The sequence below is a fragment of the Eutrema salsugineum genome, unplaced genomic scaffold (genome assembly GCF_000478725.1).
Source record: "Eutrema salsugineum unplaced genomic scaffold, Eutsalg1_0 scaffold_14, whole genome shotgun sequence".
In the NCBI taxonomy this organism is placed as follows: domain Eukaryota; kingdom Viridiplantae; phylum Streptophyta; class Magnoliopsida; order Brassicales; family Brassicaceae; genus Eutrema; species Eutrema salsugineum.
Genome location: NW_006256877.1, coordinates 8,556,648 through 8,566,747, shown reverse-complemented (window position 1 = coordinate 8,566,747; position 10,100 = coordinate 8,556,648). Strand labels below are relative to the sequence as shown.

Sequence of the window (10,100 nt, the reverse complement as noted above, 5' to 3'; positions counted from 1 at the left end):
ATTCTACTACTTTGTTTTCTCCTTTCAATTGGTTTATGGCTTTAACCCCCTTACCCCACTTGATCTTTCGCCTTTACCATTGTCTGAGCATGTAAGCATGGATGGTAAGAAAATGGCCGAGTTTGTCAAACAGATGCATGAAAAGGCTAAACAAATCATTGAGCGAAAAACAGAGTTGTACAAGAAGCACGCTAACAAGGGCCGGAACAAGAGAATGTTCGAACCAGGAGATCTAGTGTGGGTCTACCTAAGAAAGGATCAGTTTCCTGAAGAAGGAAAGTCCAAATTATTACCTCGTGTAGATGGTCCCTTCACAGTCCTTGACCGGATCAATGACAATGCATACAAACTCGATTTGCAAGGTAAGTATTCAGTAAGTTTTAGTTTTAACGTTGCTGACATACTTCCTTATGTTTCAGATGGTCCGGACTTGAGGACAAGTCCCTTTCAAGAGGGGGAGGATGATATGATCATGGACCCAGAGCATGACCCAGATAAAGAAGTCGAGGTTCCGTAAGCCCACTTAGCCGTTCCAGAAGGACCCATGACGCGATCCAGGGCTAAGAAGCTGGAAGGGGCGGTTCAAGCTGTGCTTTAAGTGATCAAGGATGGACCACACGACCCAGCATCACCCAAGATTGTGACCGTGCTCATGAACGTCGGCTGTAGCTAATCTGGTCCGGGTGATGGCTTAATACTCTTTTTCCTTACACCTGGGTTTGTCCCAATGGGTTTACCGGGTGGGGTTTTAACGAGGTTAAATCCATTGCCCACCTCTTGACCTAGATTCTTTTTACGGTCTGGTTCATGGGTCGGAAGTCCAAAAGTCCTTTTCCGTGGAGCAGTCCAAGAGTCATTCTGAGAACACCGAAGAGTCATTCAACGTTTTTAGTCTTAGCATTTATTTTCTTTTAATTTCCTAAGTGTAACCTTTGAGCTACTTGGCCTTCTATATAAGGCCTTTGTATTCTCATTTGGAACTCATTCACTTTTTTCTTAAAATTTCGAGATTTTCTCTTTGTTCTTTTGAGAACTATTTTTGATTCTAAGGTTGTCAGCCTCTTGAATCTTTCTTTTGGTTTATTGAGTTCTTTTCATCGGACTCAACGCAGCCTTCGATCCATCAAGCCTAAGTTTTCATTTTAAGTTGATTTAGGGGCATCAGGATTTTTGGGAACCTCGTTCTCACGCCTAATCATCTTAGATCCGCGGATTCTTATCTTTGTGCAGCCACCCCTCCCCCCTTTGTTCGTGATGATCACCGCAAGTTTGGTCCTAGGAATATTTGGGAGTTTCCACTCTCACGCCTTAGCATCTGCTTCGTGAATTTGATCTTGCCAAAGATCTATCTACCTCCATTGCCCAAGTGTGTCCGGTCTTTGGAGAAACGTATCAAAATGGAATGATTCCAACTTCAGTGGAAAGAACACTCAAATATCTCAAACTTTGGTGAAGAAACCTTCGGCGCTTTGGGATTGGAAGGTTCCCCGGCCGGCTCATCTCTGAAGTGCATTGAAACGATCAAAAAGGGCTTCTGGACCAGTGTTTACTCCGGAGACGCTATCTTTCAGCAAATGGCTTCAAAATAGATGATCTCAGATGTTCTGGAAAGAGTACTCAAAGACTTTGAATCTTGATGAAGGCCCCAGCAACTGAATCAGATTGGAAAGGCATCGTCCCACGCAATCTTTGTGACTCATCGGATCGGTCTTGAAGCTGTAGCGAGACACGTGTGTCTTCTGGTGGCCGTAACTCTCAGCTCACGACTCCAAATCCAATGATTTTACCTGTTCTGGATCCGTGACCTGATCTTATCCAACCTTTTTGAAGACCCTGTAAGCTGAATCGGTCGTTACAACTCCCCGGACAGGTAATCTTTCAGACGTATCTGATTGCTCCGGAATGGCTACGAGACAGGTCTGTCTTCCGGTGGCCGTATCTTTCAGCTCAATGCTCCAAATTCATCGATTTTAAATTTTCTGAAATCTAAAATCAATTAGCTTGATCTTTTCTGAAGACCCCGGAGGCTGAATCGGCCGGCAAGACCTTCCGGTAATGTGATTTCGGAGATGTGTCTGCACCCAAGATTTTTGGTCGAGAAACTTGAACAGCCAGTATATATTTTGGCCGGATTGATTTTAGCCTAGAATCTTCGACCATCAGTAAAGCATTTTTCCTAGAAACTCAAAATTGCTCCTCTACACCATTTTTGATCATTTCAACTCCACTTCTTCATCTGAATCACATTGTCCACTCCAAATAAGCTCCATAAGCACCTGTTTAACACTCCAAACCATGCAAAACTCTTTTGGACATATTGCAATCTCTAAAGTCCTAAAACAATGCCTAAAGACCTAAAATATATGCAAATGAGACATGATTTGGACTTAAATATGTGTACTAAATGATGCAATTTATGAATATATCACTGCACATTAAACTTTTCCATCATTGCCGCGAGCATCTTCTTCACCTCGTCCAAGGGTTCTGCTGTTGCGCCTGCATCTGTCGGAGGAGGGTTCTCCTTGCTTCGGGTATGATCTCCATCGTTGTTCTGGTCGTCTCTCCGTTCGTCTCTGGACATCTCTTCAGATCTCGTTCAAGAAAATTCTTGGTGTAAGAAAGCTTTATTTCCCTACAGACGGCGCCAAATTATGTCAGTCAAAACTCGCACAATCAATATTTGTTAAGGAAAAAGAGGGATCCAAAGCTGCTAAGTGAAAATCTCAAGAAAAAAGATAGTTTTATTGCTTAGGGTTTCAGCGATTGCATAAAAATTACATAATGAAAGAATTACATCGACTATTTATACTAAGTCTACAAACCGCCTAGCCAAGAATCTCAGGAAAGATTCTTGGAGATTTTCTTTTTTTTTTGTGCGGCTGCCGACCCCAATCCCTTCTAGGGTAAAATCTCTTGGATTTGTTCATCGGGCCTCCGCGACTATCCGGTTCGGCCCGTTAACGCTTTCAACCTTCCGGCTCGGCCTATTCTCTTTCTTCTTCGGCCCAATCCACTTCTCGTTTGCAGGTTACTCCTCTGCTCAGGTGCGCAGGGAATATCCCAAACCGGACCGGTTCGGCTCGGTTTCTCCAATCTTCCTGTGGTTTGGCTCGGTTCTTCCTTGACCAGCCGAGATTCCTCCGATTTATCTTGGTTTTACCGAGCCAGCTCACGGTTTGGCTCGGTTCAAGACGTCAATTGGTTTGGTTTGGCTTTATTGAGGTGATCACTCGGTCTGTCGTGATTCGGATTGGTCTATGTTACCTGCTATGTTTCAGTTCGGCCCTTTTTCAAGGAAATCGCGAAATTGGGCTTTCTGAAGCTTAATTTTAACACTTAGTCTTTTTTTTTAGAGGCAGTTAAACTTATGGGGGTGAAAACCGACCCCAACAAGAAGGGTGGAGTCAACTCTGGCCTTTAGCGGTGATGGGATTTTTGTGGTGAAATGAAAAGAAAATAAGAGTTTGTGGGTTAAAATGCTCCACAGTTCAGGAACCGCCGAAGAGAGGAAGTGAAGAGACGATCGGAAGAATGATTGGATTGTATGAGGTGCTAGTGCTCAAGGGTCACAAGTATCTAGAGAGATAATATGAAACTCGAGATTGCTAAGAAAGTGATCCCCTTCCTCGTTGGAAAGGACAAAGTATTTATAAGATTTTACCTGACCCGGGTTAGTATACCGGGTTGGTCTATGGATAGTAAGTCGGGTGGATCGGTCCATGATTCAGCTTGACTGGGTTCGAATCTTATGCTTGCGTCACGCTTCTGATGGTCTCACCAACTTTTCTTGGCGTGTTCTGCCTGCCACGAGACCGTTCCTTGGCGCGTCCCTTTCATCCTCAGTGTACAGGCTGGTTTGGCGGTTCAGGCGCAGTATGGCTCGCATTGATCCTCTGCTTTTCCCTCTGGTTCTTGTGAAAGGTCATTGTCGCCTGATACATGTAAGCAAGATGCATTAAATGCCAATCTTGTGGGTTTGTAAGGGTATGGGTGATCAAATTAGACTAAAGCATATTCCTATTGTCGAATGGAGAGAAATTTGAATAGTGTTTCCCGCTTATGGGTTTACTCATACCTGGCTGAATCCCTCGATACTTGGGACTTGACTGCCTGGATTGCTTGAACGCTTCAGCTCTCCGTGTACCTGTGCGGGCCACCTTTCCTTATATCCCGACCCTTCTGGATCACTGAGCTTGGGTCTAGGACATAGAGACCTCTCCTCCTCCTGACTACTTAGATTCCAACCTCCTTGTGCCTAATAGTGTGGCCTACGCTGTCAGATATGACGAACCCAGGAACAGGTGGCCGATCGTTTAGGGTTTAGATCGTATGGGGTCATAAGTCCAATGTGAGTCCTAATTTGACCCAGGAGGACCGTACCTACAAAAAAACATAAACACCATGTGCAAGCTAGTTATTTGTCCGAAGGATCGAATTAAGAAGGATCAAATTTATGCGTAAAATAGTGTATGCATTAAACTGAGATGGAGTTGGTTAATGTATGCCTTCATATATGTTATATAATGAGCCAACATTTACATACATAATAAAAAAAAATTATAATTTAATTATCATAATCAGTAAATATTTTTTCGGTTCCAAAATTAATTTATCAACCAAATAATAATTTGGTAAATATATTCCTCTTCAATAAAATATTTAGTTTTAACATTATTAATTTATAGAAGTTCGACTATAATGTAATAAACATGATCAATTAAATTAATAGCTAAACCAAAAATCATATGTAAATTGTGTTCTTCTGTCTTTCCTTCTTTATATGAGAATCAAATGTATACATAGAATATCCAATATATTCACAGAAAACATAATCAGAACAGTTAAACTTTACAAATATGATTTTTTAGTTTGCTATATATGAACTCCATTGAATGAATCAGAAGCAGGCTTGGGATTTTACCAAACCAAGAGTATCTCCAAGGACATTGACACAAGAATATTTTGCAGCTTCATTAGCATATCTCAAATTAATGTCATTCATTCTAATATGTGTGCATGGAGATTTAGAACTGCAGTCCAATTTTACGGCAATTTTTGTAGCTGATGTTCCTCTTATTCCTTGATATATTACATCGTTTATCCTCACTCCTGATTCCTAGATCATTATCAATAAATAAAAAAGTAATTAAGATACTTAGTTAGCTCCTTTAACTCTAGCTCATGTACATTTTTGTCAAGCATGTATATATTGATGATCTTCTTTCTTAAGTTGCACGTTTAGTTATGCATTGTAGTAGATTAGCTTTTACACACAAAACATCTAAGAAAATTTTGGAAAACAAAAAAAAAATTCCTTCTTTCTATATTTTTCGTATAAAGAATTCGAAAATTTTTCGTTAATATTAGAAGTTGAGAACTTATAACAATTAAAGAAAAAAAAAAAGTTACCTCAGATGGACAGTTAATGTTATGAGGACAATAGTGTTGGTCAATGATGAGAGGAAACTTGACATTGAACATGAGAGATTCCAAAAACCGAACCCTTTGAACAAACCAGATGTTGGATTAGCCCATGATTTAATCCTTAATCCATTGTCTGTTCCTACAAACACTGTCTTCTTCACCGTCACATTTTGTACCCCTTCCTCTTCCCTATCCTTTCCCAAGCTCCCAATGCTGCATTTTATTGAACCATATATTACAAATTTTCTATATATAGACACGATTCATGTGAGTGCATATAACATATGTCCATGCATGGTCTTGCACATTTCCTATAACATTTATTAGTTTAGTTGATTTCTGTCCACATGGATAAGTTCATCTGGATAAACTCTCTCTGCATTTTTATCTTTGCTTCAAGCCCATGCATTGTTTAATTGTATGTCAAATTATGACATATATGTATACAAAATTTTATATTATATTGCTACACGTTATATGTTTAGTGCATTGGATGAATATATTCATATATATATGGCTTAGAATTATAAAAGTTACGTAAATACAAAATGGTGACTCACCTGATTCCATGACCAGGGCCACATGCCCACATGTGACTCGTTCGACCCACAAGTTCTTGGTTCCAGGTCCAATGGAGATACAATCGTTACCGGTTTTGATGGAAGCGTTATGGATTTCAACATCAGTGGAAAGCTGAACATGAATGCCATCTGTGTTTGGGCTTTTTCCATCAGCCAAGATCCGAATATCTTCGATTTTAACATTGCGGCATCGGTTAATGACGATGTGGAACATTTGGCTGTTCAATGACAGCAGTCCCTTCACCTTGATTCTACTCGAACCCATAAAACTTATGGTCTGTATGATTTACATACAAATGAAAACAAATATTCAGAGATCTAGTATCATAGACATCTAATACTAGTCTTGCACTACGTAAGAGACCATGATGCTTATTTTCAAAAGTATATTATTAAATTCTCATATCACTATATGAAACGGTATCTAATGTAAAATATAAAACATATGAACCATTCCGTTCATTGTCATTTAGTTTAGAAGAAAAAACCCATATTTTGTAGAAAATTTGATAAATAGTTTTCTGCTTTGTAGAATCAAGAAAAAAAATTATGGGTTATGAGGAAGGACGTAATCATCTCTAATAGCTTATTAAAATATTTAAAAAAAAAAAAAAATCTAATTGATTTTAAATTCGAAACCGTTTATCGTAAGATATCTATATGGTTTAATCTATGGACAAAAATACCTAAATCCGCAATTCCGTATTTTGATAAAAGAACAATACTAAGCAATAATCCTTTTATTGACTCGCCTATCGTACCGTAGCACCAGATGGACAGTTGTTGCTGGAGGAGCCCTTGCAAGCCCACAGCGAAGGTCCCTTAGCGTCAAGAGAACCACCGATAACAGAAACTCCAGTGACTCTTTCAAAGCTGAGCCATGTTTCTTCTCTCCCAAGACACCTAAAATCCTCCGAACCAACAAGAGTACCATCGATCCTCAAAAAAATATCAAGGCTCTTACAACTTTCACCTTTGAAACGAATCGGGCTAAGCAGATATCGCCCTTTCGGTACGTATATAACCGCATCATCCGTGGAACCGCAAGCTGCCCCCACGCCTTGGCAAAGGCTGGAGCTGAGTCAACAATACCATTAGGTTTTGCTCCGAAGCTAAGCACATTTATTTGTTTTCTTGCATAAGATGGTCTTGTTGACAAAGACAAGAATATTATTATTGACGTAAGTATGTAAACGACGTATGGCTTTGTGCTTTGGACCCTCTCGATTTTGTTTCAAATGTGTTCTTACTTTAAATCTAACGGAGTTGAAAACAATATAATGAACTAATAGTGCACCCTAAAAAATCGTTAGTCTATTACTTATAAGCGTTTTTAGTATCATTTTGAAAGGTATTATAATAAGAATATAAAACTATATATATATATATATTAAAGATAATATTCAAAAGAAAAATAACTTATAATAATATATTGACCCCGTAGAAAATAGTTTCTTACGTCCACCACTGATGAACTCACCGGCGCGTCACCTTCACAGGATACTCCCTCTTATACTGCTATCTTCAAGCACTTCATTAAGTTTGGGTTCCGGTCCCGGGTTCCTCACTTGATAGCTGAAGTATGTCGCAAGCTAAAGTTTTTCCCCAGCCAGCTGACTCCAGTGGCCTGGGGTCTCTTATAAGTGATCTTTCTGGGATAGAAATTTCTGGAAAAGATCTCTGTGGCGCTTATAACGTGAAGCCAGTGCTTGAGGATGAAACTTCGGACGACGTTCGCTTTGCTCTCCAGATCCCGAACAAAGCCAATGCTCTGATCGCATCTCCTCCGGAGAACCCCAAGAAGTGGTGGCAGTTTTTATTTTTCTTCGTGTGTCTAGTTCCCCCGGTTACCGCATTAAATGGACTCCTTGCTGTGAGCTTGTCTTCGCCGCCTATTTCATCTAGTCTTCCCTTCTCACTCAGCTTACTTTCGTTTACTATGACAGATTTCTTTTTCCACTCCAGATCCTCCAAGGTGCGCCTTCCGCAGCCTTTATTACATCTTCTGCAGCAACTGAGGTTGTTCACTTTCCTGCTGAGTTAATTCTGCATCCGCGCCAGCTCTCTCTATCTCCTGGAGGAAATTCCCTACACTTTCAAATGTACTTCTGCTTTCTCTGGATTTTCCCTGATCTTGTACCCATATGGTTCTTTCTCTAACTTTCCTTGTTCCTTTTCTTGCATCTGCAAGCACGCGGTACGTCCATCTAGAAAATATCAAATTTATCCCTAACACCATTCATCAAAATAAATATGCCATAAATCTCTATTAGTATTTAATGAAATACAGTTTCTCATAAAACCAAGAACTAGACGAATTAACTTGTTTATTCTTTTGATAGATTCTTATAATTGATTTGACGTGAAAGAGATCCAATTGAATTTGAAATTAATTTTATATTTTTAATTAGTTATTTTTTTATTTGTTATGGAATTCAATTCTATTAGAATTCAAAATGGTAAATTTGACTGAGCACATAATCTAAATTTTTAATTAAAGGAGCTAAATTTTATTTCAAATATGTTCTTACTTTAAATCTAACAGAGTTGAAAACAATACAATGAACTAATAACACACGTTAAAAACTTGTTAGTTTATAACTTATTAGCGTTTTTCGCACAATTTTGAAATATATTATAATAAGAATATAAAACTTTGATATATATTTATATATATATATTAAAGATAATATTCAAAAGATAAACAATTTATAATAATATATTGACTTCCGTAGAAATAGTTTCTTAGGTCTGCTCGCCACTGGAGCTTCTTATATTGTTCACTTAAGCAAACATTTTTTCCATTAATAAAATCTATTTCAATATTCACAGAATTTCTACTGAATTAATATTTTGAAAACTTAAAGGTTGTTTTTCTATTTTAAAAATTTTGCTTTTTTTAATCTCCGAACCTATTCAGGCTGTTGACCAAAAAAAATTGTGTTTTTTTGCTTAGAAGAAAAAAAAAAAGAATTACGTGGACCGGATTGACCCAGCATGAGAAACACCAATTATTTGTTTCTCATAAGCAGAAATCAAACACCAATGAAATACAGTTTCTCATAAAACCAAGAACTAGACGAATTAACTTGTTTATTCTTTTGATAGATTCTTACAATTGATTTGACGTGAAAGAGATCCAATTGATGGACCGTGATGGGATCGATTAACTGACAATTATTTGTTAATTAACTCTTTTGATTTCTGCTTACTCATAGGACCTAGTCTCCACTTTCCACTTCCCACTTTCTTATCTCCTTTGTAGGATCGATCAATTGCTTTTCTTTGTGTATTTAATGGCCTCAAAGTGAAGATACTGGATTAGTCTGTAAATTATCAAAGATAAGTGTTTGTGCTCTTATTTTAACAAATCCTATAATTGGGTTTTGGGACCTTTCAGAGCGGGTCGGATCAACCCGACATATATTTGTTAAGACTTAAGACTTAACTCTTCTTCTCTTCTTGGTATCTACGATTCTTACTGAAGGCTTACGAGGTCAGGTAAAAACTTCTTACAAAAACCCTAATTTTGTTGATTCATCGTCGTTTACTGGAAATCTCTAACTTGCCAGGTACTAAACAAAAACAAACAAAAAAAAAACGATTTTGAGTTTTGGGTCTCGCACTCTTCTCATCTTGTTAAGATCTGACCCATTTTTGAAGAATTTTATAAAATTAAAGAGTTGGTTTCGAACTTCTTAGGGTTTGAAAGATTGTTTATTTATTGTCGATATGAAGAGCTAGGGATGGTAATTTAAAGAGTTAGGGTTTTTGGGTTTAGGGTTTTAAGGATTGTGCGTTTTGTCATTTTGAAGAGCTAGGTCTGGTAAATTAAAACGTAATTAGGGTTTCTAGAGTTTAGGGGTTTAAGAATTTTTAATTTTTTGTGGACTTGAATTCTAGGGTTGGTATTTTGTGGATTTCGTAATGTGGTATTATTGCTGAGGTGGTTCTTGCTTTCATCTTGTAGGCGTGTAAGTTGTAGCTATGGATGCTCAAATGCAGATGCGATTACCGTTGTTTAATGGAGAGAGCCATGAGCTTTGGAGTATAAAGATGAGGACTCTTTTGATGGCCCGTGACCTGTGGGAT

The 10,100-nt window shown here is 38.3% G+C and overlaps 1 pseudogene; it reads right to left on the bottom strand.

The window, feature by feature from the left end:
* Nucleotides 1–3,842: 3,842 nt before the first annotated feature.
* On the bottom strand, nt 3,843–8,247 carry LOC18022885 (annotated as a pseudogene).
* Nucleotides 8,248–10,100: the final 1,853 nt, after the last annotated feature.